A 27,964-nucleotide genomic window follows, 5' to 3' on the forward strand; every position below is an offset into this window, starting at 1 on the left:
CTGGCTTTATGGCTGTCTGACCTTCAAACAGGTTTGTCTATCAAAATATTGTTCTCCATGCTGAGATCAACCATCAATGTTGCGGTGAGTGAGTATGTTCAGTAACTAAGAAGGCTCTTTTTTCTAAACTCACATAAAACTATGCAACAACATTCAACACTCGCACAGGTAGAAATCCATAACATACAGTAGCCCCAGTTAACCAGAATGCAAGTGTCTAAACCCAAAACCATCAAGTGACTGGAACACCTTCAGGAATCTTCTCCGGAGATTGTGAGGAGGCATTCTGGGAGTTGTAGTGGGAAATCCTCACTCAAAATATTTTCACTTTATCTAGATTCATTCATCACATTTCAGGAGGCAGGTGGGTGTGGTACATGTCTGACTTGCATGCAGAAGGAGGAAGTTGGTTCTGGAAGTTCTGCTGTACCACTTAGAAATCTGAAACGGTCATATGAAAGGTTTTGAACTCTGTTTCTGAACGAGTGTTTGTCCCACTTATATCCATGTTAATTGTGCTACAGGGCTGTGATGGATGATTTAACTTCATTTGGGGGATCAACATCCAGCCACCCAGCTCCTGTTGGCTCACTGTCATGTTTAAAAGAATGGAGTCGGGGTTGGAGGGTGCGGGGGGCGTTGGGGGTGTTTTGGATCGTGTTGTGATGGAGAAAAAGAAACAGAAGGAGGGATTTGCAGACCGGATAGCCGGTGACATCAGCTTTGAAAAATGTGTATGTGCAAGTGTGTGAGAGTGTGTGCTCAGAGTGTGTGTCTGAGAACCAGCAGAATCAGAGGTGGATGGCAGAAAGAGCTCTCACTCTGCCCTTTTTTTTTTTTTTTTTTTACTGAGGCCCAAATTTCAAGCAAGGGCAACAGAAAATACACAAACAAAAATAAATATTTGTCAGCAGCCTTGGATAAAATGTGATTGTCCGACATTTCTGAGTGCCACACCACATTTTCTTTTTTCCCACAGCCCAAACGCATGCCTTTCATGTAGACAGTTCCTTCCAGTGCATGCTGGGATAGGCCCTGACTATACTGTATAAAAGCAAAGACAAATCAAAGAAATTTGGAAAGATAAAACATCATTTTAGGTCACTTAAAGAATTTCTATAACTGGTCACAGTCACATGAGTGACACTACAAGAGGGGTTGCATCCCAATTTCATACTTTCAGCAGGTTTTGAATATGCATTGTTTTCACACTGGAAAATTACAAAATGAAGATACTCAAGAAAGTTATGCATATTGAAATTGCTTGATTTCTTTTAGTGTAATGTAGATGAAAAGTTTGACGTTTGATTGGCTGTGTGACTCCATTTGCAGTTTGACTGATGTGCAGCATCAGAACAGTACACAAGTTGCCAATGTCAGAAATTTTACAGTCCTACACAGACAAGTTTGTTAAATCACTTTAGCTTTTTTTTATAGGTTGTATTCTATTGTGTCAGTTGTAACGGTCCTAATTAAGTCAACCCAGGCCCAAATTTTATTCAGCATAATTGAAAAAAAAAAAAAGTATTTTTTGACATGAGATTGAGAGTGTGAAGTAAACGCCAGGGCAAATTCATGGCTTGATGAATCTGTTATGAAAAATATTAACCTCTCTTCCTACTAAACTCTCCATTGTATAGACTACAGTGTGTACTCTGTGTGTAATACTAACTATAAAAATAATGCATTTTTTTTAGTTTCTTGTTAGTTTGATTAAACAAAACTTCATTGGGATCATGTATCAACTGAGCACATTATCAACTGAGATAATTAAATTCTTAAAACTAGATTTTGATAGTGCCCCACTACAAGACAAGACCATAAAATTGTTTAACAATGCAGTTTATGTTGTACTTTAGTGATGCAGATTCTCTAACAAATTTGCAAATAATTAAATTACCAAAACCTGTTAGCATTGTGTCCAGGTAGTAAACCAGGCTTGGGGAAGCGAGATGTATTGTTGCTCTTTCGAGGAAGTGTTTATACATAAAGACCTATTATTGTGTGACTGTTGATGTGTTTTTAGCAGTTAAAAAATAAATAAATAAATAAATAAAATGACCTGAATTTGAATCAGAATTTGACCAAATTTTCATTCATCCTTTCTTTCATTCATTCACGGAGTGGTTTAATTGACGGAGTGAGCCGTTGTTTCCAATAGACGATCTCTGGAGGAACCAGACAACGTGCTTAACCGTGAGAGAGAGAGAGAGAGAGAGAGAGAGAGAGAGAGAGAGAGAGAGAGAGAGAGAGAGAGAGAGGAAAAGGCGTTTCCACGTTTCAGCAGCCGGCTACAGAGCAGCAGCGGACAGCGAGGCGGACGCACACACACGCAGAGGAATCACGACACTTCTGTTCTACTCTCCCCAAACACTGACTGACACTTCATCTCAGCCGCGTCCCCTTCACGGCCCTGCGCGTCTCCCTCCGCCAGTGAAACAAGACTCAAATCCACCAGTGAACGACCTGAAACCGCAAAAGTCAACCGAACCCACCGAGACTGACGGAGTGGACTTTTTTCTCTCCCCCACCCCCCCCCCTCCTCCTGCAGCACGTCTGTCCTCTTTTAGGTCAAAATAAAATTCCCACAGAGCTGTTTTTTTTTTTTCCCCCCCTCCTGCGAGATCCAGAGGAGACTATCTTCCCGCAGACTCCCGCATCTCTCTCCCTGTCTGTAGCTGACTCATTTTACTGCGCCCGGGGTGAGTAGCCTACATCTCTAACTATCTTTTCTTCTATGCAAAACGCTTCTTTCGAAAGGGTTGGGGGGGCATTTCTCTAAGACTAACCCCCCGGGGTGTAGTTCATTAATTGGTCCGTGTCGGGAGTCTATCTGCCCCCTCCATTCATGGATATGGATCATCTCTGCCCTCGCATACCGTCACCGTCACGGCTGAGTGAGACTCTCGCCTACTTCACAGCGCGCCTGTAAAATGTAGTTATCCGGCTTGTTTTGGCATCAAATAGGTCAATTGCTCAGAGACGGGGAAAGTTGAAGAAATGGGGTGTTCATTGTACACAACAGGCTATAAGAGCTTAAAAACGGAAATCATCGGGATGAAAATGATTCAAATAGACATCGGGAAGAAAAACTATCAAGAAAGAGATTTTGCCCAAATAGCTTCAAGTTTGAAGAAAAATTAAAAAAGAAAGTAAATATAGCCTCCTTTTGGGGTGTATTTTTGTTAAACGCACTGTGAAGTAACAAGCCATGTGAATTGTGCACTGCCTTGTTGACTTGGGACGACTCAGTCGTGAACTTGTCAGTGAAGTGGCAAGTTGGTGAATTTCCCATTCTCAAGAGGGCATTTAACACACCATTGATTAAACTAATTGGATTGGGTTTAGTGTTGCCCTGGGCATTCATGTATCTAGTGTCCTTTTCATTATGTCCCAGCCAATAATTCCCATAATACTTCTATAGAGACTTGATGTAGTGGTTGTGTTATATCCACTCCTACCGAATTATAATTAGTTACTATATTGTATTGTAAGGCATTAGCCTGCAGGAGTTTGTTTCCTGGGTTTGGGATCTTTTTATTGGGTTGTATCTGTATTTGTAAAGATCACTGCAGTTCCTCTGTACCAGATTATCTGGAACATTCTGCCTCTAACCCACAGAAAATTCAGTCAGAGGATAGAGGCAATAATAAAGCACTGCTGACCACCTGTGACCGTCCCGGATGGCTGTGTGTGTGTGTGTGTGTGTATGAACGGATGGGGAAGGGGTGGGTCTTTTATGAATGGATGTCTGGCCGGCCAACACTTCTGTATATGTGTTCAAGGAGGGGTGGTGGTGACTGGAACTCCTCTCCTTTGCTGATAGCTGTCTGATTTCACCTAATATCCCAGTAGTATTTTTTAATCCCTTAATAGTGTCACAAAAGTAATCCTATAATAATATTGTCGTCTACTTTTCAGCCCTACAATGTTTTTGTCAAACCTAATGTAGAATTTGTTAAAGATAAGGCAAGGTAGCACAACAGGGCAGCTCACATTGCTATACATAAAAAATAACGTATAAAAGAAACAATGAGCAAAGAAAGCCTGTTTTGTAAAGTTAAGACCTTTTTACATTAGTTTAATAGCTTTAAAAAATAAATGTAAATTCCTAGGAATCTATATTCTCACATTAAATAGAACAGCCATTGAGATTGAGATTATTTTAACATACTTTAGTGTATATAATAAGGCAGAACTTTGTTAAGTCTGTGTTTTAGTCTTACTTTGAAGCAGACTGCAAGTCACAGTGATTTTCTTTACTGATTAACCTGCTGGAAATTTTTGCATTTGGTCTATAAAATGTCAGAAAATAGTAAAAAATGCTTATCACAATTTCCCAGAGCACCTCAACTGTATAAAAGCCAAACATTTTCAGTTCACTCTCACACAAGACAATAAAGCAGTTATTAAAACAGTAATCAATCAGCTGCTGATTCATTCTCTGTTGATCGACTCACAGTTCCAGCTCTAACTCGAGGCAAGCTGTGTGTGTTTAATCAGTGTCGCGCTCTTGCATCGTGACCCCGTGTGACACGCACATACAGTGCGTGTATCCACAAACTGTACACAAACACTTGTGCAGCCTGACAGCTGTCAGTCCATTTCCTGTGAGGTTGCATTCCAGTCATATCTTCCCTCTGCACTGTGCAGCTTTTACAAGCTGTTAAACAATCTCAGCATAGCAGAGCAGGGAAGAATCTGCTTTATTTTATTGAAACACAAATGGAAGAAATTCTAGTCAAGTTTAGAGCCTTACATGAAGTGCTAGCAACAGTAAAGCGTCCTTGTAAACCATGCACTGAACCTGTGTCTGTTTATGTGAGTGTACTTTTTGAGGACATGTCTTTGGCTGTCTCAAAATAGCAGTTTCAGGGTTAAGACTGACAGATTTAGTTTTAGGTTAAAACCAAGAGAGTTTGGCATGTAGGTGTGAATGCTGGGGGCTAGGGTCCCCACAAGTTAAGAAGTGCAAACGTGTGTGTGTTTGTGTGTGTGTGTGTGTGTGTGTGTGTGCGCGCCTTGACTCAGCTTTTTGGGAGCTGGTCTCCTCTCCTTTCTGATACATATCGATCTGTCTTCTCGGACAGAGAAAGAAACAACTGGGCTACGCAGCAGAAATGTGCTTCCTCTGTCGGGTTCACTTCCTCCTGTGTGTATCTGTGGTGTTGGTTGCCCCCTCCTTCAAACAACCCCCTCGTCGCCACCAGGGGAATGTTTGTGGTTGACTGTTTGCAGGCGCTGAGTCAAACACAGTTTCGTGGAGGATCAGTGTTAAACTGGTGGTACTTGAAATAATCAAAACAAAAGAGAAATGTTAGTGCATTTGAATGGATTTGACACTTCAGAGTCAACTTTCACAACTCCCTCATCAGCAAGCTGCTTACTGTTACACTTGCCAGACAACAGACAATAGAAGAGGACAGAATAGAATAGAATGGACTTAATCACCTCACCATAGCCATAAAATGCTAATTGTAGCTACAGGCTTCTGCCCAACAACCAAAGTGTTATCTTGAGTGCCAGGAAGACCGTCTCTTTACCGCAAACTGGGACCTATAAATTCACTTCAGTTTACCAAAAATGAAAACGTGGTGTTGAGTATAGTGACTTCTGCAACCACAGAAAATGAGGAATCGAAACCTCGTTCAGACGAAAGTAGACTCACTCGACATCTGATCTGTTTCCTTTTTGGTTTCATCTGGTATTAGACATCACAGATTGGACTGACAAATAACTTTAGCTTTCTGACTTCATCTTGCTGGGATTGACATGGCCAGTTAACAGCTGCAAGTTTAGGGATGATTCATGCTTTTAAATGTTCTCCCCATAATGAAGCAAGATTAAAACATAATGAAAACAAGCAAGAATACTTAAACACTGGCACCACTTGCAGGGCATGGATATCTGTACCAACATCTATGGCAGTTCAACCCATAGTTGTAAAGATATTTCATTGAAATCAAACAATGTTGACCTCCTGCATTGCTTCAGGAAGAACCAGGGGTTTACCAAAGTCAGTAGGATTCGTCCTCTGGGGACCATCAATGTCTCAGTGAAGTTTCATGACCATCCAGCCAAGAGTTGGTGAGATATTTCAGTCTGGACCAAAAGTAGTGAACCAACCGTCCCTAGAGCCACACCATTAACTAAGAACAAGCAGATTATTTTGTGACAGCTTAATATGAATTAATCAAATTAATTTGATATATTGCTCAGCCCTGTATTAATTAACATCTAGCTGTTTTTGAATCTGACAGTGTATGTAATTTTCTTGTAAAGCACTTCAGGCTCAGACATTATGAACTTTCGAGTTGAATACAATATTTCGTTAAAAAAATAAAAATAAAATAAAAAAAGACATAAAATCTAAGGCACAGAAAAGAGTTATGTTTCCATTAGCTTGTTGGAAAAGTAGTGTATGTGTCAAAACCACAATGCCACAATGTATTTGGCATTGGCCTTTGTCTGGGGGCATCACAATGCTTCCAACAACTGTCACTGAGTGGACTGAAAGCTTTTCAAACCTTTTCTAACTTTTGTAGGAAGGGAGCCTTGGATTTTAATTACCCAGTCAATTTACCAAACCCAATACCCAAAAGGAGCTCTCACTATGGAGTTTTTGTGTTTGTCACTGAAGTTGCTAATATGTAGTATTTATTTTGAATTTATTTCTTAACTCTGTTCATATTCAGGATTTAACGCAGAAATGCATTTATGTCAGTCGAGGTTTCATCACAAAAACCAAGGCAAACCGTCATTAGATCAGTTTTGGACTACGCTAACACTCTGACATCCAGTGTTTAATAAAGCCCAGGATTGGCTTGACCTGAGAACAATGCAGGTCAACACAGCACACTGGGTAATTAAGAGCACATCACGCTGACGTGTGGTCTTAAAGTATGGACTCGGATATTAAGTCTCGGCATCACTTCCTGCAGCAGTGGATCCTCTGACGTGCCTCCTGGTACACAGAGGGAGCAGATGTGTCACTGTCAGACTATCCCTTCCTTTTGTTTCCCATCTCTTCCCCCCGCTGTGCGTTTGTTTACTTTTACCATGTGTGCGCTGGGCTCTCCGGAAGCTATGAGTTACAGAGGGTCAGTGTCATTACGCGGTGTTACATCACCGCCTGTAATCTGTTCTACGGCTGCTCGCTCACATTGTCCTCCGCTGCCGCCCACTTTTCTCAGTTGTGTTCTAAGTCTCCATTTACAGATAAAACTGTTCCTAACTCAACAGGGAAGTGTTTCTTCCAGACATGCAGTTAGCAAAACAACTTGAGGTTATGTGGGCCTCAGGAAGAGTAAAAACCACTAAAGGTAAAATAATAAAGACAAATATTTTGCAAAAGCATTGTGGTAAATCTGCTACCATTTCAAGTCATTAAAAAATATATCAATAAAGCCCCTTCCCTCCTCTCTGCAGGGGCTTTATAGCATCTTTCAGGCCATTGTTTTGGTTTTCTGGCTCGCAGCTTTACTGTTTTAGTCAGCTCACAACTTTCATCTGTTTCCAGACATAGCAGGGAGGTGTTTTCAGCAAAAAAAAAAAAAGCTCTAAAAACCCACGAAGCCACTACTTTCCCAGCATAAGACGGCAGGCAGCCAAAGTTAGGGACTAGCTGACAAACAGAGTGGAACATTCAGCGGCTGAAGAGCCTGATATTTCCCGCAAGAGTTGGTGAAGCTTGAAGCAGAGCTGAAAAGAGACCAAATATTGGCTTCATGTTCACTATGTGGCCAGAAACAAGAATGCTAATGTTGTTACATGCATGCTGGATGTGTTAATAAGTTGCTAAAAAGTTAACCATATTACCTTTGTAAGGGGATAATACATCAGTGTTGTGTTTACAGTGTTTTTTCCGCTGTCTCCAAGTGTCCAAATATGAGTGGTCTGCAGATGATACCAGATGTCCAGTCAGATAAATGCAAATGGAGGGTAAAAGTAGGTGTTTTCTGTCATAACAGGCCAAAGTTGAGATGCATAATAATGGCTACAAATGATCTGTGATTTTATTTATGCACCCAAAATTATGCAGACACTGTAGTTGTATTGACTTTTGGTCAATGTGTTTTCTTTAAGGGGTTGGTCATGAAATACTTAACACCACAGCATACAATGATATTCTTTGGACCATTGCTCCTTAAATGTGGATGATTTGAGTCATTAGCTGAGCTGACATGAGTCAACCCAGATCTTATCAGTCAAACCACTGAGCTTGAGGTTTTTTTTTTTTTGTTGTTGTTTTTTTAGCTGTGTCATTGTCTACAAAGGAATGCAAGATAATAGCATGGCAGGCTGGAAACTACCAAGTGAGTGTTGTGTCAAAATGACCAAACTACAACAGTAATTCCTGTGGAAACACAACACAACTCATGTTTGTCTGCTGTTGTGACACTCAGCTCTGGGACAAACTTTACTAAACTACCAGACATTTGTCCTAAATTGACTACGCTGGGCTTGAAAATTTCTGACTCAGGTTCAGTCCTAACACTGGCAGCTGTGTGTCAGGTGGAGCAGCGCAGGAAACCATAGTTTCTGTCTCAGGCACTGAGGTCACAGGAAGTGATACCGCAAACAGGGCTGAGTAGGACTAGTGCTACAGTGAAACCAGCACACAAAGCCAAGCTTTCCTCCTCCACTGCTTTTAAAAACATCTCTAACAAAACACAGTTTTTACTGGGTTATACTGGACGCTCTGCAGGAAGTGATGCCTTAAAGAGGAAGTCTGTATTTCCAGTTACATCACTGCTCATACTCCGATTTTCCTCCATTTCTTATCTTCTAGATACGTTAAAGATTATTCTGTTAGGTGTGTTTTGTCATCCATATCCACCCACTAGCTTCAGTATATGAATTTGTACTGTTCCATTTGTGGGATAATGTATTTGGCAGTTTCCTTATGTTGATGTTTACTTTGAAAATTAGCATAAAAAATAAGTATATGTTACAGGGCAGAGGAAATGAGCAGCAAGTGATAATTCACCAGGCTTTTAACCCGGAGGAGAGATTTACCTTGGTGCAGTGTTTTTATATCTGAAGCATGTGCATTGATTTATTCTAAATTCCCCAGTGCCACAGAGGTTAAACATTTCCCTCTCAGGCTGCAGCCACATGGACACACACACACACACACAAAAAAAAGAAGATACCACAAATTTAATCCCTCCAGCAACTGCTTGCTTGCGTGGTCGGTTGGTTGCTGTGCTACAAGTGACGCCTACACCAGCAAAAAGCTACTTTTTAATGCCTGCTTCCAAGTTTGACGGTGTTTATCTGAATCATCTGCACTGCTCTGTGTTGTAATTGCATCCATGCAGACGCAGCACGGTGCAGAGTTTTCAAATTTCCTCTTTCTGGGGCAGAGCAGCAAACGTATCGGCGAGGATGCAAGAAGGTGTGATTTTCAGCGTGGTTCTGTGCAAACCAGGAGAAATTTTGTTGGTTTTTATAGATGGAGGGAGAGACATAGGAGTGTTGCCTGCCTTAACACAGCTGTGGAAGTTTTTCATAAGCCCAGTCTGTCTGTGTTTCACAGTGGCCAGAATAATGGATGAAATGATTTACACACACACACACACACACACACACATGCAGTACACCTAAGCCTACACAGACGGGTAGAGCCACGAAAAACAGCAACAGTGCAGATGGACTGAAGCACAGTCATGCACAAACACATAGACATGCACACGTTCTCTCTGTTTCGCATGTGCACACATATACACACACATATACACACTTTGATTCGAGCCATTCCCCTTTGTTCGTTTGCATAATCTACTCTGCTGCGCAACTCCAAATGAAACGCCCCAGTTGGTCTGATTGGATTTGATAAGAGTTGATTCGATTGAAGCAGGAGAGGAGAGAGGTGAATACAGTGCTGCAGTGTGTGTGTGTGTGTGTGTGTGTGTGTGTGTGTGTGTGTGTGTGTGTGTGTGTGTGTGTGTGTGTGTGTCTTTCAGGTGTTACAGGATATTCTGTCAAAGGTCACCTCAAAGTGTTGACTCTCTTTCTATCCGCCTGTCTCTCTCACCTCACTTTTAATCATCAAATTGACTGTGAAAAAGTCCCAGCATCCAACTGTTTTTCACCCTTGTCAGTCAGTGTGTACATCAGTGGACATTTGTGTTTGTTGTGAATTGTGTTAGCAACCAACAGTGATGTCAGATTTAGAATTTTTACGGCAAAAATGACATTTTGTGAATTATTATTTGCTTTCTTGCTGAGAGTCAGCCGATGAGATCGATACCACTCCACACGATAATCTGCCTCTTAAATATAAACAGAAGACAGTTAGCTTATCTTAGCATAAAGACTGGTGGCAGTTGTTTGTACATATTGGTTTTTGTACAGATTGAAGAAACTATAACATGTTACTTTATATTAGCTTGTAGCTGGATTTGATCAATTTTGGACAAAGGTACGCTAGCTCTTTGCCCTAAAATAAGCTAACCATGTCCTGGCTGAAACTTCATGTTTACAGTTCAGACATGAGAGTGCTATCAATTTTCTGAAGTGACTCTCGACAAGAAATCAAATAAAAGTATTTCCCAAAAATGTCAAACTATTAAAAAAAAGCTATTATAAAAAAGTACTATAAAAAATTCAGTGCTCCTCTTTGTCCTTCACAGCCTACAGTGCAATTATAGTAAGGCAAACAATGTGTTTACTAGATTTCCCTTAACTGTTGTATTTCATGTTTTGAAATCAGAGAGAAGGTGAGAGAGAGCGAGAGAGAGAGAGAGCGAGAGAGAGAGAGAGAGAGAGAGAGACGCACAGCTAACTTCTTGGCCACTTTTTGTTTTGGCCACTTTTTGTTTTTGCGACAGACGGGGACTCGGCCTGTGGTGCAGTGGAGAAACTGGCAGTGCCTTCTGGGGGGGTCTGGTGTGTTTGCACTTCTTCATCTGCTCTTTGTTTGTTGACGGATCTTTGTGTGCATGATGAAGAAGCTCGTGGCATGGGTGGAAAGTACGGGTCTATAACAGTTGCTCTGATGAGCCTTGATGAGGCACTCTGTGTTGTTGAGGTGATTCAAAGCCACAGATGTCTTTACGAACTTCATGAAAAAGAATCACAAGCTGCTGAAATGCATTTTGCAGCTACAAATATACTTTTAAACCCTATTTTCTGGCATTTCCTGGTTTTTGTTTGTTTGTTTTTCCTCCATACAGATGTCTCCTAACCATCTATCCATGTATCTGCCTCTTGAAGGAAGCTTCCTTCCTGAACCCATCAGTCAAAGCCCAGGATGTGTCTTTGCCTGCCTTAATGTTATTATTCCCATCCTCTTCTCCAGTGTTTGTGTGCTCAGGATTGTGTGCATGTTCATGTACTGCATGTGTGGTTGAAAAAGCCTCGGGAATCAGGTTAACCTCCTTGCCACAGAGAAAAAAAAATCAGAGTACACACACAAACATTTTCCTCCGCTTCCACTCAAACTGACAAAATGCGATGCAGGCGTCAAACTTGCTCCGGTATATTGTTTATGTAACCCTCTGGGGACCTGTGTACCCACCTAGTGCTTGAGGTATTGCAGCTTGCACTAATGCATTGTACCATTACACAAAGGCTCAGCTAGAAGCTTTTATGTAATACCTTTTCACAGAGTTTTCAGAGAAACTCAACCTGAGGTGGGCAACGTGCAGCCCATAATCCACATCTGCCCTTCTTGTTGTTTGATTTCAGTCTGGTTTCACATATGCTTCTTTCTTTGCAGCACTTAGTATTCTGCATTTTAAAGACATCTTATTGATGAGTTAAATAACATTTTCAATCCATGTCTAACTTGTCCTAGAATCTGCCTTAGCCTGTCTGCTTATTTTATTGAAGTTAGCAGCAATGCATTAAACCATCTGGAAAACTGGTTGAGCTTTCTTCAGGTGCTGTGCACAATGAAGAGAAGGGGGAGTAAATAGACTGGCACAACTTCCATTATAAGGACATAGTTCGGACAATGAGCAGAAATCAACAGAACCATACCATTACCGTAGCATCAAATTATACAGTGATGTAAATATTGGTGTCAGAACTGGGACAGATTAGCTACAGTGATCCAAGAAGGACGCTTAATGTCTTGCTTTGTGCAGAGGAGGCCATCATAGATGTCAGATAAACCACAGATTTTTGTACTATTTTCACTGGTTTACCTAAAGCTTAAGGGATGGCGCCATCTTGGAAGTTGACTTGAAAATTGTTTATGTGCAGGTACTTATAGGTTTATCTGAACCAGAGGAGGAAAGACGCTGGTAAAAGATTATGTGTTCATGTAGTCACTGTCAGTTGTCAATTGTTCAGAGCTGTAGTGACCTCACCGTTGACCTCCATTGTGGCCTCCAGATGATGTGTAGCTGTGTGTTGTGAAAGGCTCCTGCAGTCTGCACCATGCAGTTCAATATTTGAGTAGACTGACTGACTCATACTCCACTGTATGTGCACTCCATTATTTCAAAAACCCTCTTAGTCATTACAGCACTGCACTGATGCTCTCTTGACAGTGTTTCAGGCGGAGTTTGGACAGGCGGGGAACTATCAAGAAAGAAAGTCAATTTTACTTAAGCATTAAGAGGAAAGGCAAAGCACAGACAGAAAGTTGTTACGGGGACGATGTGAATGAAAGCATCAGCAAAATGAGAAAATGCGAGGAAAACAGTAAATAACCCTGCCATGGTCCTTTTTAAAGATCTCACCCGGCATATAGTCTCACATTAGGAGAAAGGATGTGTAATAGAGCAAATGGGTCTTAAATGGTTGTATTACATGAGCAGTAATTGAATCCAAGGAATTCTAGTGATGAAAGTGACATTTCAGCCATACTGATAATTACCGTGAGATGACAGAGCTGTAAGCCTTACTGGTTGCTAAGGCAAGCAATTTGGTAACCAAGGGGGTAATTAGCGATCTTTCATGATTATATACTACTGCTACTACTATTTTTCAAAATCAGTTCACATGTGTTGGTAATGACATAGTGAAAAAGCAGCAACATCCCTGGGATTATTCCATGTTCTGTATATTGTGGATATTGTGATGGCTGCATAGCTGCTCTTTGTGTAACATTACTCTACAGAACATATCTGAAAAATATTCTTAAGAATTTAAGAAAGAATAATCTGAATCTGTTTTATTTGACAAGAATCAAAGAAATAACTAAGTAATGTGGTATTTAGCTACGTTAGGATCGTTGCAACACCACAACAAATACACCATTAATTTTGACAAAGACATTCATGGTCCTCAGAGGATGAATCTACATGATTTTGGTGAGCCCCTGGCTTCTCATCTAGTGCCACCTCCAGACCAGAGTTTTTCTTATCCAGTGAAATATCTCAGCATCTACTGGATTGGTTTGCACAAAATTTTGTGCGAATATTCAGGGCTTCCTGAGGATATTACAGATTTCCATTTTTGCATGAAATGTTTCTACAACTATTGGATGGATTGCCATCAAATTTAGTACAGATGTCGTTCCAATGTCCTTCACTGGATAAATTGAAACAACTTAGATCTCTTAGCTCACCATATAGCACCATCATCTGATCCAAATTCGAATATTTCCAATACTTTGGTTTATGATTAAATACCTGCAAGACTAATGATCAGCCTAAAGCTGTACTGATATAGTAAACATGGTTAACATTATAGCTGCAAAACATCAGTATGTTTGCATGGTGATGTTAGCATTTAGCTCCCTATGTAGTTGTGCCTATGTAGAGCCTCACAGAACTGCTAGCAGAGCTGCAGTCTCTTAGTCTTGTTGAGCAATATAAGGAGCAATCTTGGGCATGGCATTCTTGTCAATCAACAGGTTGCAAGAGCAACATGTCCATAAATATCCCCATAGTCCTACTTTGCCAGCGGGAGAGCTCATTTAACTGTGAGTTATTACCTCAATAATGTGGAGGCAAAATAGCAGAACTGCGCATGGAGTCCTGCAGTGAATTCATCCACTGTTGCGTTATTATAGAAATCCATAACAGAGCCATAATGTGAAGAGGAGACAAAGGCTTGCAGGTAAAGCAGGCCAATTAGATGTCTCATGTCCCCCAGATGCAGGGTGATGGACGGAGTTTCATTTTCTCTGAATTGCACCCATCTTCCTCCCTGGTACCAACGTGCTTAATCCACTAATGGAAACAATAGAGAGGGCTGAGCGACAGAAAGAGAGACGGCGAGAGTAATAGAGGAGGAGTGGAAGAGAGAGAGGGAGAGAGAGGCAAAGTAATCTGAAATTTTGAGTTACGCCTGGAGTCTGGAACAGAGACTGAACAACTTGTTTAATCTCTAATGGACTGGTTGGGGACTCTGGCCCACTTGTGTGTGTGTGTGTGTGTGTGTGTGTGTGTGTGTGTGTGTGTGTGTGTGTGTGTGTGTGTGTACACATACACATCTTTCTATAGTTGTGTGGACCAGTGTCGTTTGAAACGTTGCAAGGACATTTTGGCAGGTCCTCAAAGGGCTGTTTGATGGTGTGTGTGTGTGTGTGTGTGTGTGTGTGTGTGTGTGTGTGTGTGTGTGTGTGTGTGTGTGTGTTACAGAGGGGTCAATGGCTCCAATATAGATAGCCATTCCCCACAGTGCCTGACCATTTGACTCCATGTCCCCGTTAGTGAAAGAGAAGGAGAAGCTGCCATTAAAGATTGCCTCTCCTGTGTGTGTGTGTGTGTGTGTGTGTGTGTGTGTGTGTGTGTGTGTGTGTGTGTGTGTGTGTGTGTGCGTGTGTGTGTGTGTGTGTGTCTTGTCTCTTCTCCCCCTTTGGCTTAGATGATGGCTGTAACTGACGATGACTCAGACTATACCCCACCCCCCTCCTTCCTCCTCTCCTTCCCCTCATCCTGCTCTCCTTCCTTTCCTTACCTCTCTCCCTCCCTCCCTCCTCCCCTCTCTCTCCTCTCCTTCCTCCCTCAGAGCAGCAGCAGCAGTTCTTGTGTTCCTACAGGCAGCTACTGTGTAGAATAAGGATCATGGTATAGACGTATTCTCCACCCACATCCTCTTAATCTTCTCTGAAATGATGGCAATTCAAGATCTAAGTAATCTTTACTTCCTTAAAAACACTGCTTGGCTCTTTACTGACAAAATAACTCATTTTCATCCGGCGATTATTTGTTACCAACACTTTTACCACCAAATTTGAAAGATGGCAAAATATTATAATTATAGTTGTTGATATATCAGTAAAATGAAAGGCACTGATCAGAGGCCTGTAAAACCTGCACTGAGGTTTTACATTTTCTCTCTACCTCTGATTTATGCTCTTAATTGTGCTGGCGTGCTTTTGGAAATCAAACCCGCAGCGCTCGGCTTGTATAACGGTGAACTTTAAGGTATTTTGTAATTCTATCCTTTTGTGTGCCTCAAAAGCTCTTTCATGAACGTTTCCAGCTCAACAAACATACAGTTCAGATGAATCATTCCATCAGTTTGCTTCATTTCAGACCTGTGGGAGGAAGAAGAGCATGATAAAATATTCCTTGTAAAACACAACTTATTCAAATGATTGAGATTTTAGGATACAGAATATCAGAACATACTGTATAATGATACCGACATGTATTGGTTAAACCTTTAATCGCAGCAGATAAAAGAGAGAAAGCAGGTAAGCTCGGCCTGTAATTCAGGACTCCTGAAGAAAATGAGGCAAAGAGACAAAGAGGCATAGAATTGTTATTACGAAACCCAAGGTCTCATATCTGTGCTTGTGCAGCAGCACCTTTCAGTGTTCGTGATAGGTGTAATAGAAGACACTAAAATCCATCAGAAGTAATTGCAGGAATGGATTACGTTTGAGGTTGTATGTAATTTAGTGTTTTGGCGTTTTTGAATTGCTTCAGCAGCCTTTGGGGAAAGACTGAGTAAGTACTTTTGAGACAAATGGGTTAAAATCAGTTTATCTTAACTTTTTTATATTCGATTTGCTGCTGTGGTTTCTTGGCACTTTATCTATCTATCGCTGTGTATGTGTTGCATATTTTGTCCCATTCCTCTCACAAGGAGAAGGAAACCCAGTAAACTTGACAGTGTAGCCAAACTCTGGACAGGAAATGGACACAGACTTGGACCGACACAAATTTTACTACAGTGTGGTCACATTAAGTTCAGTCTTATCATAGAAATCACAGGACTGGATCTTTATGTTTAAATCCAAATCATTTCTAAGTATCAATATAATGTCTAACTGTGAGTTATGCATGAAATTAACTCCAGCTTTGAGCTATCAGCTCAGCTTCAACAGTATCTACTTTTCATGTTTTCTTACTCGGTCAACTTACAGGTCTGTACAAACAAAGAGGGCGAATCATTTATTCTAATTAAATGTACAAACAAGCCAAAAAGTAATGGATCATACTTTGGTTTCTAGGATTTTTACCAAGATGACAAACATTTACTTTGTCCAGCTTTAGTTGGGAGCGTTGCAGAGTGACTGTGTCCCCCCCCCCCCCGTGCTGAATATTCGTCCAGATGCTGAACTCAAAGCAGAGCTTTTTCTCCAGGTCACCCTGGACGACACCGGTTTGTTGTCCAATAACAGAGAGTGTCTCCTTTTCAAGATGCATCAGAAAATCATCACAGTTTTTAAACAAAGTATAATAGTCTCAACATTTAGAGGTGTAGCTGCGGCTTTTTTTTTTTTTTTTTTTTTAAGCTGTATTTTTTTTAAAGACAACAGTATTTTCCCTGCAATGAGGAGGAGGAGGAACAAGTGACTAAGTGCATATTAGAATTAAAAAAACAAAAAAATAATAATAATGTCTGTGGATGTTAATGGGACCCCTGTTTTTCACTGCTGTTTCTGAGGGAGTGAACCAGCTCTGGTACAAAACTGTAAGAGGAGGCTTCTTCGTCTACAGAGGTCAGAATGGGGTGGAATAACATTATTACTTTTCACAGACAAATCCTCTCACACGTTGCGGTTTCTCTGCAGCTCTTGTCGCACACAGAATGAAAATACAACAAAAGACAGCTTCTCCTCCTCCCACTCCTCAGCTGCTTCCAACACGCCGCCACCTTTACTTTCTGCTCTTGTCAGACAGCGGAGCGCCGTGACTACAGCCGACACTCTGAAGTGTGCTTTATGTCAGGGTGTGTGTAAAAGTGTGATGTCAGTGTGTGCCGAGGCCACTGTGCATGAAAGCTGTGTGCACACATTTGCGAGTGTGTTTCTGAGTGTGCTCGTGTTTGTTTAATGTGTATGTGTACAGTAGATATGTCATGTGTGTCTTCTGTAGATGCAAGCATTCATGTGGGTTCATGCAGGCGTGGGTGCTCTGGCCCGCTTATCCTTGGGTGGGGGTGTGTGTGTGTGTGTGTGTGTGTCTGCAGCTGTGGCTCTTGTCCACTGAGTGAGGCGAGGTTATGGCATCCTGTTCCTTTTCCTCGCTGCCTCTCCATCTGGAGCAGAGCCAGCCTCAGTGAACTGTGCATTACAGTAGGATACAGCCCCATTATCACTGTGGAGAATGCCGGCATCCGGACCAAGGCCTGCTGTGCAACTGCGTGTGTTCGTGTGTGTGTGTCCTCATGTTTGTGTGTGACTTTGTAGCTATTTGAAATGATTTTTGAAGTGAACTTGACATTTTTCTATAGAAAGAAATACAGTTTAATTAAAAAACCCAAATAATGACCTATGTGCATGTTCCTGTATATTGGTGTGAACGTTTGTTTACATCCATAATATGTCTCCTCTTATGTTAATGCATGTGTGTGTGTGTTTATGTTCTTGTCTTTCTATATTTGTGAGGACTGAAGGAAAGATCCTCCAAAGTGAGGACATTTGTGAATTTAGTTACAGAATTAGTTTTATCGTTGCAGAGGTGCTTCACCCAGACATACACACTAAGTCCTCTGCAAACTTGAAGGTGGCTGTAAAAAGTTTTTATTTTGGTCAGTGGCTGGGTCTCCAGCAACTTTTTAGAACTTTCTCGACAAAACACAATTGCTAATGGTCTGTGTTTCTATTGAGTGATGTTATGCAAGTAAAGCTGGGTTTGCTCGCATTGTCATTCCAATTAAACATGACAACAGATTTCCAGCAATTTTGCAAAAATATTGCTTTGTCAAATAGACTAAAAAAACCATCACATGCGAGTGTATGAATTTAGTTATCAATGTAACCGTGACGATGAAGCTCCTCTAACCTTAACTGAGTAGATTTTTTTAATCCAAACTATAAACTTTCTCTAAACCTAACGTAGTTGTTTTTGTGCCTAAACCTAACCAAACAGTCATTTGCAGTGGTTTTTGAAAGCACAGAAAAACAATGCTGCCGTGTTGATAGTGGTGTCAGGTGATGACTGACCACTTATTTGTGTAGTTGTGGAGGGCACGTACAATATGTTGTTTTAATTTGGAGGGCTTGTTGAAAGCCTACTCGCACTTCTTTCTACAGAGCTAGACAATCGCCCCTCATCGAAGCATTATATTCATACTTATTTTTGTCAATCGATGACTGCGTGCAACACTCCAAACATGTTGATGCCCAGTAAAGAGGTGGTTGGAATCTGTTGTAATGGACTGAGCTCAAGCGCTTCTCATCTCCACTTGTGACGAAACTACACGTTTTACACCCACCTTCCAAGCTTACAGGTGGTAAAGTGATTGATGCTTAAACAGTAGATACTGGGGGAGTATCACTTTAAGGTCAAGGTGCTGGGGATCAATGAGTAAACATGTGTTTGGATTCATCCCGACTGTGCAGCTTTTTTCCAATCTGACAGGCTCAACAGCAGCTGCTACAAAGGCAGTGATAGGCAGGCTGAACAAACCCGGACTCACAGGCTAACACTGGTGCATATGCTTCGCACTCGTAAATACCACTGGCCAACAACAGAGTGTTGTCGAAATCACAATGTTCGCACGCTGATAGCAGCCTGCAGAAGGTGTGAATGTGGGTTTGTGCAGATGTCTGTCAAATACAGACACAGACTTGAAAACATACAAACACACCTACACAGTGTGACAATAAGCAGGGGATGAAGTGATGGGTGGTAGCTGGAGAAAACTGCCTCTTGTGTCTTGTTTGGAAGCAGCAGAAAAAAACTCTCAGCAATGCATCAGCTCATTGACATGATACATAAACACGTGAGCAAGAGTTCTCTCTCTCTGTCTCTCTCTCTCTTTCCAGCCTTGCCCAAATGCTCCAGCAGCATTTTTCCATCTAGCCATTGGTCCATCTGGGATCAGACAAGAGCCAAACAGGAACTGATCTTCTTCTTCTTCTTCTTCTTTTTTGTTCAGTCAGCTGCTTTAAGTTATTTATGCAAAGGTACTGTGTGCAAATTGAGTGGGAAACAAACCCTGCACCATCAAAGTCAGAGTGGGCCCTTTGTCGGCATTGCTTTGCATGTCTGTGTGCTGTAAGTGTGTCACTTGGCCTCTGTGCTCGTCTCATTCCCTTTGTTTGCATATTGCTGAGAGACGGACAAAGAGGAAGAGAGAGGGGACTACATGCTGGACGTGTGGTGGAGGCGTCGGTGTTGTTTTCAAGGTAGAAAAGCCACGTCATGGCCCAAGCTGTACTCCTCTTCATCTGCTACAGTCAAAGTGTCCACCACTGCTCCAGCCTAACAAACAATTTAGTACTCCTGTTAAAGTTCTTTAAAGTCATTTTTACACTTTTTTCTATGGATAAACCAAGCAATATTTACTCATTTCCTCTGCTTTTTTCACTCTTTCTGATATAATATAACCTGACCAGCCACTGCCTGCCTGATATTTACTGTACAGGCATGAGAGTGGAATCAATCTGCTGATCTAACTCTCTGCAAGAAACCGAAAAAGTGTACTTCCAAATCTTGAACTATTTCAAGATAAGTTACAAATACTTTTGTGCTATTAAAATATTTCTTCATCTGAAACAAGATCTGAAAGCTATGACTCTGACAGGAAAAGGAAAACATCTCGATTTCATTCACATTTAGACAAAAATAATAGTAACACACTATCACACAGAGTTTTATAAAGGCTCGATTTACATAATTTTGATTCCCAGAATGTAATTTTGTCTGTCAACAGACTGGAAGATGCTGAAGATGTTGGAAGAGTCTCAGAGAGAGACACAGAGGGAAAAAAAAGGATGTGTGATATTACGTGAGCAGCACGACGGGAAGAAGAGAAATGTGATGATGGGAGTGAACAAGAGAGAGGGGGGAGTTGGTGGAGATGCTCTTGGGGTGAAAGGAGGAAGTGAAGTAACAAGATGGGGGGGTGGATAGTGAAGCAAAGGTGTTGGAGGCTGTGAGGAGGTGAGAAAAGAAAATGAGAGATGTGTTTTGTGTGATCGCCTGGACTGACGTCACTGAAGTGTTACATGTCGTTTTCTCCTCAAAGAAAGAACTAAATAGATGCTCGGGAGAAAATCAGCACTGCAGAAAAACACATTTTAATATTATCTCAGTTTATAAAAGGAATAGTTCGACAATTTGGAAACTTCTTTTATTATTATGCTGCATCTGCTCTCAATGGGAATTGTATGCAAACTGATGGAGACACAGACTTAGTAAGGACAAGGCGGACACACCGTCGATCTGAAGCTGGGTTCGCAGCAGTTACCACCTCTGAATTCATCATACAACACAATGACAGGATCTGATGTGAACAAATGAACAAATGCTTCCGACTATGGATGGACCTTTTAATTGACAACACATACTGTATTGATATTGTGCATATTCTTGCCTCCTCTTGCAGCCTGTTTTAGTTTCCATATCCTTCATCAAACCCGGCGGTCCTCCACGTGCTCCTTATTTTCACACCGTCAGAGGCTGTAATCCGGACTTTGTGTGTGTTGACACGTTTCTGTTCATCAGAGAACATGATGGACACAGTTATTTTGTCGCTGCTGAGCTTTTTTATGTGTAAAATCACAGTGAGAAATGAGAAAAAAAATCTATTATAGGCACTGAATTTTTAATATGTGATGTTTAATGTATTTACTCAGATTACATGGTCAAGCACCTACTGTAGTTTCCTTCATTTCGTCTGCTTCTCTGCTGTGGTTAGATTTAGGATTGAAGGAGGCTTTAAACCTCATCAGTTTTTTAAGTGAAAATGAATGTCCCTGCTCTGCTTCCTGTCCTCAGAGCATTAGTTCTTCTTCACCTCTGTCTTCTTCGAATGATGAATTCATCCTGTGCACTTTAACCCCTTGAGGAAACGATGCCATTAGAGCGGCCACTTTGCCACGTGGCTCTCATCTTCTCAACAGGAGACGCATCTTAAACACAAGATCACTGGAAGCTGCGTGAGTTTAACATCTCAACGCCGCCTCATCCCTCTTTCACCCCGTCCTCTTCCTCCTCTCCCTCAGGCTTTTTTTTTTTTTTTTTTTCCCTCTGCTTGTCTTTTCATACCCGTGTACACACACACACAAACACACACGCAGCCGGACACGTCATCAGCTGATCACAAGAAAGTAGCCAGATTCCTGTCTGATTTTCTTGATTATTGGACAACCAATCAAAAGCTCTGACAGTGTTTCCCTGCAGGCTCACTGTGTCTGAATGTTTTTGGCTCTTACTTAATTTTCCCGCCTGACTACCTGGCCACCTGTCTGTCTGGCTTACTCACTTATTTTTGAAGCAGAGCTGCACAGTTGAGGGCAAAATTCATACTCCTGATTATTTTGTTGAATAGTGGAAACGTGATTTTCAGTGAAAAAATTAGCTGCAAAGCTGATGTTTGCATTGGATAGAATTGTATTTTCTGAAAATGCAGTGGTGTGGTGCAATAGGGTTTTCATAAGATGGCAGCAAAATATTTAACACGATTGCTGACTACTCCTTAAAACACTGCTTTTTCATCTGTTTAATTTCCTACCATGCAGGCAGCTGTTGATTTCCATTTATTTCAGTGCGCTGTGAACATTTACACACAGAGACTTAAAGGTTTTTTCCTTTTTCTTAAAGCATCATCCTCATGATGAGTTCCAAAAACATAGTTGGTGAATACGTCGCCTTTCTGCAGCATTTATGTTGGTGACATGGTGAGCGTAGCACACTCACAGTGTGAGATTGGTCGGCTGGATGTAAATCCATTTGAACTAAGTGCTTCTCTTAGCATTGCAAGAGGCCTGCAGTCCAGCAATCCAGCAAATGAATGCATGAACACGCTTTGCCTTTTTGTTTAATATGAACTCCTCACATGCGTTATTAAGTTTGTGAGCTTGCTGTAACACACACCAGGACTTTTGATGGAATAAAACATAATCATTACCAAATGACATGATTATTATTCATGGATCACAGCTTAGGCATTATGCATGTGCAGACATACTGTATGTCTTTTGTTTTCCTTCCTGGGTTGTCTCTCCGCTGACCCATCTGTCTGTCTTTGTGTTGGCTGAGTTTGGTGTAATGTGGGTGAGGTTTGGACTGTGGATGAGTCTGCATCAGGACATATATGCTGGTTTTTCAGGTATCCAGGGCTGAGATAGTTCAGCATCTTTAAAAAAAAACATAATTTTCCCACACGGTGAAGCACATGGGTCTGAAATTAGTGCAACTGCCAGAGCAGGTCAGAAAGATGTGTTTCTATTTGTGGCTTTTTTTTTTTTTTTTTTTTTTTTTTTTTTGGTCCCATGGTCACCAACTAGAGTTCACTCGTTTTCATGCATTGCTGCATTCATGCTCACAAAAGCCTGCAGTGTGGTTTTGATGAGGGAGCAGCAAGGAAGAGCGTCGGAGTGAAGGAGGCAGAGATGAGGTGGAGAGATATTTTTGACTTGACTTCACAGCGGGATGTCTGGAGAGGCTGACGTCAGCTCATGATTTGCACCTTTTGTCACAATTTTTTTTTTTTTTTTTTTTTTTTTTTTTTTTGCCTGGAAGTTTTATTTTTTTTAAAAAACGATGCCGCTCGTGCACAAACGCACACAAACAGACCAGAAACACACATTCACAGCAAAAAAAAAAAAGAACTTCCATCCTCATTTCATCTCTACACACATTCATGCACACACACACACACCCAGCCCCTCCCCTCCTCATCCTCTCTCCTCCCAGAGGCACAAAGATATTTTTATCTTCCATAAAGCCCAAACGCTAATGAAGCATCGACGACACAAATACATTTCCATGATTTTTCATATCTGGCTCCTACCACCACTGCTGTGACACACTACAGTATTTCTATGTGCTGTTGTGAACATAAACTGTCACCGTGCATGAGAGTCAAGAATATTCTGAGTCGTGTCTAATGCATTTCAATGATAATTGTACATTTAAAGTAGCCGTTTAATCATGTATTCAGTCTTAAAATCTCATTAGGTGAAGGGGGGCAGTGAGGTGTGATGATTCCACTTATTTCCAGTCCATTTACTTGTTTCGAACACTTTAATGAAACGGTTGACAGTGTCATGAAGTAGGACCCACGGCTCTTCCAACGCAACATGACACTTTGTTCCAGATAATTCTTGAAATTAATTTATTTGTGGTGGAAATAAGTGAAAGTAGTCAAGAGAAATGCCAGATTGTGTTATGTTTTAAGAAAACTGAATATAAAATCTCACAATTGGCTGCAAACTCGAGCTTTGGAGTACCATATGAGCATGACATAATGGTTTATACGAGGAAAGCAATCAGGATGATTTCCCTTTATGGCTGTATCATAAGATTCAAAATCACTCTTTTGAGAAAATCTGAACTCTGGAACCTCAGATATGCGAACACGGACGAACGAACTCAGATGTCTGTATCGTGTTATCGCCATCGAGGGATGTGCGTCCGGTCTGCATGATGCAATGGACTGACATCAAGCCTGATGTTTGGAGGCAGTCTTAACTCTCCAGCCTGTGGCCGAACAATGTACACAGGCCACAAACCACATCTTGGCAGCTCATGATATCATTCCACTACAGTGCTATCAGATTAGAGCACAGTCCATGCGATATACCTGTTCTCTGATTATTTATCATTGGGATTTATGTCAGATAATCCTCTACAAACACACAGTGGATGTGAAGGCAGCGGATCTGCCCACACGGCTACTCTCTTCTGTTTTTGCTGTATGTTCGTCGGTGTGCTCGCTGCGTTCATGCTGTTATGTGCCAGTCAGCTGATGACTCCTCAGTGTCTGCTTCACTTCACTTCACCTTGTGCAGGATCTGACAAATGCAGATAAACACAATTTGCGTGTAAGAGAAGCGTGAAGATTTGTTATCTTAATAATGTACAGCTCTCAAAGGAGGAATGTGATTTGCTCAGCCTCAGTGTGAAATTACAGCACCTTCTCCCCATTGTGTGAGACAAGCACATTAATCTCCTGTAATACAACAATGCTGACTTAAAGTCTGCTTGGTCCTCTTCATTGGATGGAGTCAGCCCAGCTGTTATGGAGAAAGGCAAGTCCATGAAATCCCCATGACAAGTGAGCGAAATCCATCTGCTGTGGATGATGGTATGTGTGGATGTGGGTGAAAGCTCCAGACTTTCATATTTAGTTTTTTTTTCAAACATTGTAGATGTTGTTGTTCTCCGGTTGCTCATTGATAAGAGGCTAGCGAACATCACAATGCACCTTTGTATCCTCAAAGGCTGGTGTAGTTAATGAGTTCACAAGTTAGAAATTGATATTTTATGGTTGTTTAGAAGAGGTTTGCTCACAGAACTAGTTTCAGTTCAGGAGCGCAGGACCTCTGTTGGGAAGAATCTCTCTAAAAGCTGCAGTGAGCAACGCCTGCATCATCAAAACACAAGGAAATGACATTACTAATAGCGGCACCAGCAGCTTAAAACTACTTTGAAGCATAAATGGCTTGTAATGACTGTGCTGCCTTCCCAGGTGCTGAAGGTTACTGACTTGCTTACAGTAGCTTAGCAGCATGGAGGCAGGGTTTTAATGGATTAGTTAGAATTAGACCTGACGGCGGTTCGGCGGCGCAGCGGCGCGTTGCATGACTGCGCGCTGCTGCCGTCTCGTTTGGCCTGACCGCTGCCACTGTGGGGTCACCCGGTCGTGAGGGTTTGTCCCAGAATGCACAGGTTTGATTAGAGGAAGTGTGTGTGTGTGTGTGTGTGTGTGTGTGTGTGTGTGTGTGTGTGTGTGCCTGTTTATACATATCTCACTCCTGGTATCTCTGCACATGCTTTAACCCATTTACCTTCATCTCCTCCTTGTCAATCTTATTTATTTCTCTTCCTTTCGTGCAGCCAGTCTCTTCCTGCATCTCTACACATCACATCTGGTCTCTCTCTCTCTCCCTGTCTCTCTCCCTCTCTGGTTTTAGTCACGACCATCTGGTCTTTTCCTGCAGCCACGATGAACCGTTTGCCATTTAGAATTTAGATTAAGCAGAAGGCAGCTCCAGTGACAGCGGATGGAGTAATACACTCTCTCCTCTCTCTCTCTCTTTCTTTCTTTCTTTCTTTCTTTCTTTCTGTGTCTCTCGCTCACACCAGAGCGCTCATCCACGTGTGTGGCACATGCAGCTGTTCACATCTGTACAGCTATTCATGCGTACAGTTAAAGACATTATCAGCCCTTGTGCAGACGTGCAGACTGTGAGGTATTCACAGTATCAGCTGCAATACAGAAGGGTATAAATTCCATCGTAGCCCACATATGTGTTTGTGATTATGTTTGCAGCAACAAGTCCTCGAACTGAAATCCTTAACGTAGACCCTTACGAGGGCTTTCTGACTGATATCAATCAGCAACTAAAACATTGTGGGGTTTGTTTGTTTTTTTTACTAAAAACTTCCCATAAACCTGCACTTATTTTGCACTTAAAGGTCCCATATTTTCAATTTTTTGTGTGTTTTATTTGAAGTGTTGATATCCATAAGAAGATATATTTTTGGTTTTCGGAACCAAAAACCATCTCAGTATAGTTTTACATCTCCTCTCTCAGGCTTTTCCCTGGAGCTCTAGCAACAACAGGCCAGTGAGCCAATCAGGAGAGAGACTCTGAGCCTCTCTTCTGATTGGCTGACTGTTTTCTGGGTGATTGAATAAAATCATGGCAGATTTCAGGTAAAAACTCAGAGAAACCAAATCCTGCAAGGTTGGATGCTGGGTGCAGGTGGGCGTGGCTGAGAGCAGTGGATGCTTTGTTGTGACACCACAAAGTTCCAGAAGTCCTGACAGCTCGTTTTAATGCTCAGTTTCTGAATACAGGCTGTGTGCATTTCTCTGTGGACTGAGGGTTTGATGCTTTCACAGTATTAATATAGAACCTAGACCTGCTTTATAATAAAAGTTTCTTCAATATTGGACCTTTAAATTCATTTGGTGGCCAAAACTACAAATCCAAGTGAATGCTAATGTTGCTTTGTATTTGCTCACCATATGTTCACCATATCAACTTACTAAAGTCATAACCTGGCAGTATTTATTCACAGTAAGACCTGAAAGCCAAGAATATCACATGTACTGTGTCATCGGTGCATCCTGTACTGTTCAGTCCGGCTAATAATGCCTGTATGTTGTCAACAAAGGTGCTACTCAAAGTCTAAACATGTTCCTGTGGACGAGTTTGAGGTGTTTTCCGTACAGTTTGACAAATGAGAGCCACTGTCTGCAAAATGTCTCTCCATGAAGCCGATCCCTGAGGGGGAGAGTTAGAGAGAGAAGAGGAAGAGGGTAGTGTTGAACAAAGCAGAGGGGATTAGCTCCGGTTTTAATTCCGATGGCAAGTCCAGCTGCTGCTTTTTTTTTTTCCCCCCTTCTTTTCCTCCCTTCATCCCCTCTGCTCTCCCTTTCTCACCCATCCCCGTCTCTGCTCGTTCTCTCTCTCTCCTTTTCTTTCTGTCTCTCTCCCCTGGCTGCTGCTGTTTTTTCCGCTGCCCTATACCCGGGGCCAGGAAGTGTGTCCATGGTGACAGCAGGAAGTAAAGCCTCCGCTGGTCAGTCACAGCCAGGTCTCCACGGCACACGAAAACACTGTCTGCAGCTCCTTGAAATATCTTGTTTTCCCATCATTTTAAGCTCTTGGCAGATCTAAATGTTTCATTTCATACAGATCTAATGTGTTGTCATATTAGTTTTGGTTCAAAGGCAGCAATTTAATCCAGATTTTCTCTGATATATTCATTATTTTGCTATGAATCACAGAGGAGAGGGAGGTGAAGATACTTTCCAAATATCTTGCCTGTGTTTTGTTGGCTGTGTGCGTGCATTTTGTCTACAGTATTTGTTAGTGTACACGTGTGCACAAATGTGTGCAGGTTTGTGTGTTTGAGAAAGACAGCATCTGGTTTTACTAATGAATGAGTCCCCATCTGTACAGAAGAGCACGTTTTGCTCAGACTCCTCCACTACTGAGCAACAGATCCTGGACTCTTTTCATTCTTGAACACACACTCATGCTCACACTTTCACATTTTGTATTTATTCCCGTGTTCACTCAGCGAAACACTTCAATTTAGTTGCTGAAAGTCTCCCGTGGTGTTTTTCTCTCTCTCTCTCTCCTTCGGTGACCTTTACCCTCTGGCTTTACCCAAGCTTGTGCCAAAAAAATAAGGGGCATCTGTATGCAGGACACATCCACACAGTGCCCACACTGTGTGTGAGTATGTTGTGTGTTTTTGTGTTTGTGTGTCACTTGGAAGGATTGATTGTTGCCACTGCCTACACAAACTCCTCACTGATGCTGTTCTTCTATAAGAGAAAAATGAGAGGGAGGAAAACGCCAACATACATGTAAACAGAAAAATACACATAATCCATTGCAATTACATGTTTGAATGTATAAAGTATTAAGATTGCCAGGCACAAGAATAAACGTAATACAAGTTCAGGTGTAGATACACACTCACGTGGGATATAAATATGATTACCTGTGCAACAATAAATGAGCTGCATTAAGTAGATTATATGAACTTTACAACAAAATTCTGCTTACTGTAGGAGAAACTAAATCCAAGGAGCTCTTCGCTGAGGAGGGTGCAAAGCCTTGTTACGTAGTTTGTTTTTTTTTCTCCAAACAACAGGTTTAGCAGCCAACCAGCAGGTTTCGCCATTA

At 41.6% G+C, this 27,964-nt stretch overlaps 1 protein-coding gene across 1 annotated transcript in view; it reads left to right on the forward strand.

Annotated features, from left to right (window-relative positions):
* The first annotated feature begins 2,244 nt into the window (after positions 1-2,244).
* Positions 2,245-27,964, forward strand: part of LOC139606752 (astrocytic phosphoprotein PEA-15) — a 48,663-nt gene continuing 22,943 nt past the window's right edge. Inside the window, exon 1 of the mRNA XM_071459077.1 lies at positions 2,245-2,702. The gene's annotated coding sequence lies outside the window, so the exon portion shown is untranslated. The remainder of the gene's footprint in view (positions 2,703-27,964) is intronic.

This window comes from Trachinotus anak, unplaced genomic scaffold, assembly GCF_046630095.1.
Source record: "Trachinotus anak isolate AG129_WGS33_773 ecotype Australia unplaced genomic scaffold, CSIRO_AGI_Tana_v1 ptg000023l, whole genome shotgun sequence".
Lineage (NCBI taxonomy): Eukaryota > Metazoa > Chordata > Actinopteri > Carangiformes > Carangidae > Trachinotus > Trachinotus anak.